This window comes from Brassica oleracea, chromosome C7 (assembly GCF_000695525.1).
Source record: "Brassica oleracea var. oleracea cultivar TO1000 chromosome C7, BOL, whole genome shotgun sequence".
In the NCBI taxonomy this organism is placed as follows: domain Eukaryota; kingdom Viridiplantae; phylum Streptophyta; class Magnoliopsida; order Brassicales; family Brassicaceae; genus Brassica; species Brassica oleracea.
Window position 1 is genome coordinate 1789570 of NC_027754.1, and position 9778 is coordinate 1799347.

The following is a 9778-nucleotide window of genomic DNA, read 5'->3' on the forward strand; positions in this document are numbered from 1 at the left end:
TCGTTGATTCTGATGAGAATAAGAAACCAAATCCTGGCTTTCCAATCATCAATTCTCAAATATCGGTGATTCCTTTATGGAAACCCCCAGCCAAGTTGTATAATTATCAATAGTAAAACGATATATAAAAGAAACTAATAATATTACGATAAAAAATTATAATTTTAAAAAAAATTGTAAAAGATTTTGGAATTCATTTTAGGTATAAATTGTATAATTATTCAAAATTAGAAATAAATAATATTTCGGAATTTATAAAATATAATTATAATTTTATTGTTATATTATTTAATATCATAATTTAATAGATTTACTTTAATGATAGTGTATAATTTACTACCATATATTCTAAAGAGTTTACCAAAAATATAAATAATCATTCAATGTAATTGTCCATGTCACATTTAATCATAAATCATGTCATAATTGTAGCATTCCATGTCATATTTATTTGGTGAAAATGATTGTAGAGAAGACATGTGTCAAAATCACTTTGCAAATAATGTCTAGAGGATTCATACAAAAGAAACTAAGAGAACAAAAAATATCCTTAAAAAATTGATCGCAGTTTTATATATAGGGGCCCCCTAAATATTTTGATTTAGTTTTTGCAATAGACTTTTCTGAACTGGTAAATATGGTGTTATCAATATAGTGATCGGCTTACTCTGAAGAACTTTAGCGATGATTTTTTTAAGATTTGTGATTCAACATATATCAAGAAAAAAATACAATGATGAACAAGTTCAACATATATCAACATATATCGGCATATGGTGTTCTAATTTTGTCCACGGATATGATTTATGTTGTTTTCGCAATCGATTTGTCTTTTCCAATCGTGTCTGGTTTAACATAATTGTTTTTATAAAAATATAGGTATTTGATATTAACTAGTGAAAAAGTTTTTAAACCTTTTTTTAATTTTGAAAATGGGTTGATATTAGTTTCAGTTTGATTGAGTTTCAGAGGGAAAACAACTAATCCAAATCTGATCAATTTTGATAATCTTAATTTTCGTTTGGTTCAAATTAAATTTTGATGTTTGCATTTTTTGTATAACTATAAAATATACAGATAATTTCCATTGTTAAATGTATTATTTGTTTTCTTTATTTTCAGTTGGTTTATTATTTGATTCCATTATATATGACCAAAATCCAACTTTCACAACTTTTTATTAATTATTTATTATTATCTAATTCACATTATATCCACCATGTACAGTTCAAACGATTGTTTTTCAATGGTGTGGTGGATTTGGCAGTCTACCGTGTCCTCTTCCACTCGGATCGGGTCCACTTGCATAACTTCCATAGATTATACTAGCCGTTGTATAACCATTTTCTCTTTTAGGAACATTCTTCTTAATGTTTTCTTCTGCGACTTTCATTGTTGATGTGAATGGATTGACATTTTCGATGCCCGGAGAATTAAAATTTCTTGCATGGGCGCAAGGTTCAAAACACATAAAACAAACGACAAGAAATATGACATATGTTGGTGGAAGTGGCATATTGTTTTAAAAGATGGTATGTCATAATTTTTTAAGAATGTTATTTTTAAAAACCAAATCCCTACAAAATTTCAAGACACATATGATTTTCATAATTAATTTAAGCTAAAAACTAAAACAAATATTAGAAATATTAATTAATTAAATAATAAAGCTTTAATTAGTTTTTTATTGCTAAGAATATGATTTAAATTATCTCCTTAACTAATTAAAACAAAATTTAGTAATATTAAATAATACACTTATTTTTAGTTAGCAAGCTTTAAGCATTTTAAGTAGTTATTTTGTAAGATGTTTTCAGTTATTTAATTAACTAAAACTAATAAGCAAAACTAATATTTTGAAAATACTAGTTAATTAATTTAATTAATTTTAGTTTAATTAATATTTTGAGGACTGTGATTTCCTTTATTAATTTAACTAATTAAAAACAATTAACTAAGGAGTTCATGTGTCTATAGCGAGGTTTTACAAGAATTATTTTACTAGAAAATGAAAATTATTAAAATAATATGACTTATCATGTTTTGTTAAAAACATATCATTTTTTTAAAGCTTGTTAAATTTGTTTTGTGATACGATTTTAAACTTGTGACATGATACGATTGTAAGCATGTGACAAGATACGATTGTAAACATGTGACATAAGTAATCAATTTGTAAATAATGTAAGCAAATAATTAATTATTCAAAATATTGAAGATCACATTATATCAAAAGAAACAAATTGATTATCCAAGCAAATTAATTTATTAAATTCTTAAGTAAATTTTAATGTTAATAGTTAGAACATTCCATTTCATAACCAAAAAAAATGTATGGTCATTAATTTATGAAAAAGTGTTTGCGTTTGATTTCTATTTTTAATATTTTATGATACTTCCTCTTGAAAATGCTTTGGATATCAACCAAAAGCTTATTTTCAATGTCTATATTTCATAAGAATAGTGATATATTTGGTTAATTGTTAGTTTAGCTTCTAAAGTGTAATTTGCGCAAACGGTTTAGACATTTTAACATCTTTCGAAACCCACAATGTTATTATTCACAAGCTCAATGCAACTTTCATTTCTAGCCGGTTTAGACCCATTTTCAATGCAGTGCAAGCCAAAATCAAAAGACAGAGTTGGTTTACTTTGGTTAAAATCTAAGCCGAAGAAAATAGCACTTAAAGACTCTTGGGAAAACAGGATCAAGAACATAAAATACGTACCCCTATAAGATTTGGAAGGTCCTAAAATCTACCAATAACTGAAAACTTTCAATCCTTAGAACCAATGTAAATTATTTCCTATAGAAAATACTCGACATATTATTATAAGTTTTATCAATTATTTACCATTGAAAATACTCGACATATTATTTAAAGTTTATCTCCTAAACCATTCAAATATTAAAGATATGTAAAATAGACTAAGATTTTGTTATATGAATTGTATTTCTTTATTAGTTAATTCATACAAAAGAAAATAAGAGAACAAAGAATATCCTAAAAATTTTGATCGCAGTTTTATATATAGGCCCCCCTAAAGATTTTGATTTAGTTTTTGAAATATAATTTTATGAACTGGTAGATATGGCATTATCAATATAGTGATCGGCTTACTCTAAAGAATATTAACGATGATTTTTTTTTAGATTTGTGAAGTGATTTCTCGCATTCGAGATCCCAAATTATAAGTTAGAGCTTGGTTAAAGTCTTTCTTACCCTTTATGATTTTTTTTATGAAATTTTGAATTTATTGATCATCAACTAGAAGGATTTACAAAGAATGAAACCTAAAAAAGATTAATGGTTCTTATATATATATCTGTAGGAAGAAAAGAAAATTTGTGTTAATAGCTCCATTCTCCAACAAGCTCCATGCTCCAAACTCAATCAAAAACCTCAAACCATCTCCGAAGAAGTCCTTCCAATCTATGATCTGCCTTATAACCCAAAGAAGAGATCCTATTTTTGCCTGTCTAATTGATTGTACTAATCACCAGCTCAGTCCCCTTCTGGCCTTGTTGATGTCTCCTTAGATTGCGTTCACGCCAGATATGATGAACCACCACTTGAAAGAGCAAACTGATGAGCACCTGATTCTTAAGACCATTTCGAATATATCTGAGCATATCAGACCAGTCAGGATTGATTCTCCATCCCATAAGCTTACCAGCGACTCTATCTCAGACGGTATAAGAGTAAGGACAAGCGAAAAACAAGTGATCGCGCGTCTCATCTCTATCTCCACAAAGGACACAACCTTGCTGAATTCTCCACTGCCTCATTCTGTCTCCCGTAGAGAGCCTATTCTGAATAGCAAGCAACACAATAAATGCAAACCGAGGAACACCTTGTTTGAACCACACACTACTACTCCAATTCACTTCTTCTTTCTTGCATCGAAGCTGTTCCCATGTTGTTGAAGCTGAGTAAGAGTCCTTATAAACCTCTGTTTCGTGCCTCCATAGAAACCTATCCTCTCCCATGCACTGATCAGGTACCAGTTCTGCTTGTATTTTGGTATGTAAATCTTGGAAATGCCGGCTTCTCTGTCCCCTCACTCTCCATTGGCCTTGAGCCACAGCATCACACACTCGAGCACTATGAACTATTCCTAGATACCTTGTGCCAGTTGCTCCTGTTAACTCAATAAGTTTCCCAATATGCAGCCAATCATCATGCCAAAAGAAAGCTTTCTCACCATTACCAACTTCCACCCTGATGAACTGATAGGCCAGAGGACGCAACTTAAGGAGTTTCCTTCATATCCAGGAACCTGTTGTCTCTTCCTGAACATCCCAGAATGAACAATGACGCAAAAGATAATGTTGAACCCATGAAACCCATAGTAAGTCTGACATATTAAAAATTTGCCATATCAGACTAAGAGCAAAGACTCTAACAGTATCTCGCAGTCTCCTAATGCCCATTCCTCCCTCTGATTTTGGATAACACAAGTCTTCCCATTTAACTTTGGCCTTATGGGTCTGATGAGGATCTCCTGACCATAAAAATGCACTGCGGAGGCTCTCTATTGTATCCAAACAGGCCATAGGTAATATAAAAGCGGAGCGCCAGAAGCTCACTATGCTGGAGATGACTGAGTTGAGAAGCTGCAAGCGCCCTGCATAAGATAAGCTGTTGTTGGACCATGACAGCATTCGAGTTCTGATTTTATCTATCAAAGGCTCATAATCCTCCTTAGAAAGATCCTTTGTAGTCAATGGCAGACCCATGTATCTGATCAAAAGCTGTCCCCCTTCAATTCCAGCTCTCTCAGCTTCCTCACATACATTAGCTATTCCACTTCCAGATGCATATAAGAACCATTTGGCTGCATTAATATGGAGACCTGATATGCTTGCAAAGTCATCCATAGTTTTCATCACTCCTCTCAGCGAATTAACTGATCCATCTGAGAAATCAAGTAAGTCATCTGCGAAGCTCAAGTGTGTTAGTTGAACAGCTTGACACTGCAGATGATAGCCAAAGGAGCCTTCCAGAGCAGCTTTATTCAGCATCTTAGACAACACATTATTCAGTATGACGTAGAGATAGGGTGATAAGGATCGAGCAACCTTGCCTTATGCCTCTGACACTAGTGAAGAAACCCTCTAAGCTTCCATTTATCGAGACTGAAAAGGAGGCTGTTGAGATGCAGATGTGAATCCAGTTGATAAACAGAGGAGGCAGTCCCATTGCTCTTAACATTGATGTAATGAAAGACCATCTCACTGTGTCAAAAGCTTTGGAGATGTCAAACTTGACAGTACATCTATCAGAATTTGTCTTCTTGTGGTATCCATTAACCAGATCCGACGCTAACAAAACATTTTTCAGCAATAGTCTTCCTTTAATGAAGGCACTGGTTGGATTCAATAGCTTCTGGAAGAATTGTCTTGAGACGAGAAGCCAAAATTTTAGATATTACCTTATACAAAAAGTTGCAACATGCAATAGGCCGATAGTCTCTCATTGTCTCAGCTGAATCAATCTTGGGGATGAGGGAGAGGATGGTCGCATTGATACCGGTGGGGAGAAAGCCGTACATGAAGAAAGACTGCACAGCCACTATACAGTCCCTGCCTATGATAGGCCAAACCGCTACATAAAACTCCTTCGCATACCCGTCAGGACCAGATACTTTACATTAGGTAGAAAATAAATTGCCTTTTGTATCTCCTCTAGTGTGACAGGGGCAACAAGGTTACCTGCCTCTGAAGATGAACAGCGATAGCTAGGTGAGCGAATTCTGGATCAAAGCATGAGGAATATCTTCTGATTCTGGATCCTTTGTCTGGAGAAAGCATTGGAAATATTTCACTGCCTCCCGAGATATGTCTCATGAGCCGTAAGGGTATCTCCGTTTTGATACTTGAGCATTCTAATAGCATTCCATGACATACTAGATTGCACTGACTGATGAAAGAACGTTGTATTTAGGTCCCCTGCTTGAAGCCACATGATGCAAGACTTTTGTCTATAGAACTTCTCCTCTATTCTAGCCAGCCTGTTCCACCTATCAGAAGCTACTGAAGCTGCTGCAAATGTAAGAGGATTAGGATCCCGGAGAACCTGATTCTGACATTCACACAAGACCTCGTATGCTTCCTTGGTTTGATTAGGCAGATCCCCGTAATGAATTTTATTCAGCAATCGCATCTCATATTTCAGCGCTTTGAGCTTCTTGTGGAAGAGTCCCAAAGAAGCTCGAGAATGATAAATAGTTTATGTGCTTTCCCAGAGCTTTGCTACAGTAGGCAGGAACTCTTCATGCTCTGCTAAGTAATTGACGAACCTGAATGGCTTCCTCACTGTTTCTGTATTAGAAGACAGCCTTAACAAGCATCTGGCGTGATCAGATATTCCTCCAGCTTCGAACTGAGCATAAGGGTGAGGGAATGAGCGCAACCAATCGCCATTGATGAGAGCTCGGTCCAATTTTTTCCCTATAGGATCCTCCTCACACTTATTCCACCATGTGAAGAGATCTCCTAGATAGGCTAAATCCGTGAGATCGCAGTCACTAACCAACCCCTGAAACTGTCTCATTCCGGTCTGGTCTGGAAGGTAATCATTGGATCTTGAATGCTCTCTAGATGACAGTGTGACGTTGTAATCACCTAGTAATATCCAAGGCAGATTGAAATGCTGTTACCCTTAATGAATTATTTTGTTTATTTATTATGTTATTGATCATAAATTAATATATTTATTTTAATAAAAATGTCTAAGAAAAGGATTACTTTATTTTTGTACTTTCTTTTTTTACTTTATTTTTCTACATGTTTGATATGTGATCGTTCTTATAGTTTTTCACTTTCAGTGATATTTTAAAAGACAAAACAAAAGTAAGATAATAAAAATGACTAGGAACATAAAAATATAATCATGATGATTCTCTTTGTATTTATAATCCATATATAAATATATGTAAAAATATTATGCCCGCATTTGCGGGCCAAACACCTAGTTAGTTAATTCATATAGAAGAAACCAAGAGAAAAAAAAATATCCTAAACAAATCGATCGCAGTTTTATATTTAGGGCCCCCTAAAGATTTAGATTTTGTTTTTGCAATAGACTTTTCAGAACTGGGAAACATGGTGTTATCAATATAGTGATCGGCTTACTCTGGAAACTATTAGCCATGAAATTTTTGTAGATTTGTGATTCAGCACATATCAAGAAAAAATACAATGATGAACACGTTTGCATATGGTATTCTGAGTTCGTCCACGGCTATGATTTATGTTGTTTTTCGCAATCGGTATTTTCCAATCGTGTCTAGTTTAACATAATTGTTTTCATAAAAATATACGTATTTGATTTTAACTAGTGAATTTTTTTTCAAACATTCTTTTAATTTAAAAATGAGTTTAAACTAGTTTCAGTTTGATTAATTTTCAGAGGGAAAAAACTACTAATCCAAATCTGATCAATTTTGATAATCCTAACTATTCGTTTGGTTCAAATTAAATTTTGATGTTTGCATTTTCTGCATAATTATAAAATATACACAATAATTTCCATTGTTAAATGTATTTTTTCTTCTTCTTTACTATCAGTTGGTTTATTATTTGATTTCATTATATATGAACATAATCCAACTGTCACAAATGTTTATTAATTATTATCTAATTCACATTATATCCACCATGTACAGGTTAAACGATTGTTTTTCAATGGTGTGGTGGAGTTGGCGGTCTACCGTGTCCTCTTCCACTTGGATCGGGTCCACTTGCATAACTTCCATAGATTATACTAGCCGTTGTATAACCATTTTCTCTTTTAGGAACGTTCTTCTTAATGTTTTCTTCTGCAACTTTCATTGTTGATGTGAATGGATTGACATTTTCGATGCTCGGAGAATTAAAATTTCTTGCATGGGTGCAAGGTTCAAAACACATAAAACAAACGACAAGAAATATGACATATGTTGTTGGAATCATATGAGACATTTTTAAAGATATTGTGAAGTAATAAAGGTTGAAATTGCTTTGTTACAATTGATCAGGAAATAAATATTTTACTAGATAAGAAACACAATGGCTACAACATTATATATATATATATATATATATATGTGTGTGTGTGTGTTTATATTTAGTAAAGAAATTTTTTTCTTAGATAAAAAATTTGTTTCCTCTAATATAAGGTGACTTTAATGAACTTTAATATCTACATAAATATTATTTTTAAAGTGATTGATCACGTGTCATCTTTACAACATTATCATAAAATAACTTGATATGGTTTAGAAAAAAGTGGCATATCTTTTAAAAAGATGGTATGCCATCATTTTTATGAATGTTATTTTTTAAAACCAAATCCCTACAAAATTTCAAGACACATATGATTTCTATAATTAATTTAAACTAATAGCAAAAATAATATTAGAAATATTAATTAATTAAATAATATAGTGTTAATAAGTTTTAATTCACTATTTCAGTTCCTTTATTTCCTTTAAAAAAAACTAATCAGTTAAACTAATATCATTGGAACATTAATTAATTTAATTAGTTTTATTTACTTTTAGGAATATGATTTCATTTATTTCCTTAACTAATTAAAACGAAATTTAGGAATATTAATTAATTTACTTATTTTGTAAAAACCTTTTTTGTATCATAAACCATCCGTGTCTATCCCTAAACACTTGATTGATATACCTTTGATCCTAAATACCTCCTTTATAGTTATACCTACTACTATGTGTTTGTAAATTTGGTATCACCCTATTAAAATGGAAGAGACGCAATTCATAGCTACTTCTGTTACACCATTGAAAAAAAGCATTTTCTTGGATCCATACATGTTAAATGTGATAGAGTATGACAATATTAAATATAATTAATAAAAGTTTGTGGAGAGTTGAATTATGTTCTGAAACCAAATTATATATTTAACCATGAAAATTATTTAGTACATAGTTCTTCAGAAAATGCAAACACACCTGAACTGAATTTGAATCAAACATAAAATTAAGATCATTAAAATGAATTGGACTTGGATTAGTAATTGTTTTTTATTCTGAAAACCTGTGACCAGCATGCTGAAAGAAGACCAGCGGGGCTTTTAGCTGCACGATCAGACTTCTTACTAGCCTGATGAATCGTTAAACAAACCAAACATGAGGTTCTCGAACTGGGAAAACAAACTTAAACTTTGTGTCTTGAGTACTTTTCTTTAGTTCGATTCAATCGCATATACAAGTCGAACTCAATCGTAAAAGTGGTATCAGGCTCGTTAGTTTCCGCATACTCAAGATAAGAGATCGAGGCAGTTGAAACATTCAAGAAGGAGCATTCTCAGCAAGAAGAGAGTACAGATCAAGGTTCGAAACTTATATGTATAATCTGTTGTTTGAACGGGATTCAGTCGACTAGAGTGAAAGAAGTCAGAAATGGGATGACTAAAGACGTTTATTAGATTCGAACTGAAGGGTTACAAGAGTCACAGGAAAGTGAGAGAGCAACAAGATCAAAGAGATCGCCTAAAACCCTAGATCTGGCCGCTTAGTATGTAAAATCACCAAAAGTCCCTCTCTTGTTGCTTCCTCTCCCCCTTTTATAGGTCTTCTGTCCTTGATGCCCTAATTTCGTACCTCTTTGGGCCTTGATGCGAGAGGCTGAGTATGCGGACCTGGACGAGGTTCCCTCCAAGCCGGGTACTTTCGGCCGGCTTACTCGACCGGCTAAAAGTACTATAAGGTCGAGCTGACGTGTTTAGCCGCCGAAGCGACCAAACTAATCCAACTTGCTGGATTA